This window comes from Myotis davidii, unplaced genomic scaffold, assembly GCF_000327345.1.
Source record: "Myotis davidii unplaced genomic scaffold, ASM32734v1 scaffold765, whole genome shotgun sequence".
Lineage (NCBI taxonomy): Eukaryota > Metazoa > Chordata > Mammalia > Chiroptera > Vespertilionidae > Myotis > Myotis davidii.
In genome coordinates this window covers 48440-50147 of record NW_006296056.1, presented here as the reverse complement: position 1 = coordinate 50147, position 1708 = coordinate 48440, and positions in this window count along the sequence as shown.

Here is a 1708-nt window from a genome sequence, read left to right as displayed (position 1 = left end):
TTTGGAAACAGCCCAAGTGGCCATCAGTAGGTGAATGGATACAAAAGCTGTGTGACATTTATACCATGGGATACTGTGCAACTGTAAAAAAGAGGGATCTCTTACCCTTTGGGACAGCATGGGTGGACCTGGAGAATATTATGCTAAGTGAAATAAGCCAAACTGAAAAATACAAATATTATATGATCTCACTTATTTGTGGAACCTAATGAACAAAATGTATTGACTACAAAATAAGACCCAAAGCATGGAGGCATGGAACAGACTGACATACCTCAATGTGGGATTTGGGGGATTAGAAGAAATAAACCAAAGAAATTATATACTTATATGCACAGCCCATGGACAGGGGCTATAGGGTAGTGAAGAACTGGAGGAGTGGGTAGGAGCTGGGAAGAGGGGGGAAGAAGGGAAAATGGGAGGTGTCTGAAATACTATCAACAATAAAAAATATATTTTAAAAAATTTCATGGTGAAATTTATACTATTTTCAGCTCAAGCCTCCCCCATGAATTCCAGACCCATATGTCCAATTGTCTACTCAACATTTCACTGGATGTCCAATAGACATTTCAATCTCAACCTGTTGGAAATGGAGTCCCTGTTTCTCCCCAAGCTTGCTCCATTTCCAGCTTCCTCATTATAGTCAATGGCACCCCCATGCTAGTTACTCAAATCTAAAACCTCAGTCACCCATGACTTTTTTTTTCTTTTATTGCATGTATATTCCATCAGCAAATTGTATTGACTCCATCTTCAGAAATCCAACTACAGATAGTCCCCAACTTATGATGGTTCAACTTACTAGTACAATTTTTCATCTTTGCAATGGTGCAAAAGCAATATTCATTGAAGTAGAAACAATAGCACACATTTTGAATTTTGATATTTTCCCTGACTATTGATACTCTCTCATATTGCTGGGCAGCAGCAGTGAGACTCAGCTCCTAGTCAGCCACACGATCACAAGGGTAAACAACTGATACTCTACAATGTACTGTATTACTAGCATTTTTGTAATATTTCTTTTTATTTTTTAATTTAATTATATTTTTCCCATTACCATTTATTCCCTCTATGACCTCTTCCACATCCACTCACCCCCTCCCCATCCCAAAATCACCACACTATTGTCCATGTCCATGCGTTTTCTCTCTCTTTCTTTTCTTTGTGCTCAATCCATCCACCCCCCAACAGCCCCCTACTCCCGCCACCACCACCACCATCAACACCACCACCAGGGCTGTCTGCCTGCTCTCTATGAGTCTGTTTCTATTTTGCTTGGTAGTTCAGTTTCCTCACTGAATTCCACATAGGAATGAAATCATATGGTACTTCCCTTTCTCTGATTGGTTTATTTCACTTAACATAATATTCTCCAGGTCCATCCATGCTGTCACAAAGGGTAAAATGTTCTTCCTTTTTATGGCAGAGTAGTATTCCATTGTGTACATGTACCACAGCTTTCTTACCCACTCATCTACTGATGGGCACGTAGGCTGTTTCCAAATCTTGGCTATTGTAAATAACACTGCAATGAACATAGGGATACATATATTCTTTGAGGTAGTGTTTCATGTTTCTTCAGATAAATTCCCAAAAATGGAATTGCTGGGTCATAAGGCAGTTCCACAGTGGCTGCACCAATCTGCATTCCCACCAGCAGTGCATGAAGGTACCCTTTTCTCCACATTCTTGCCAACAATTT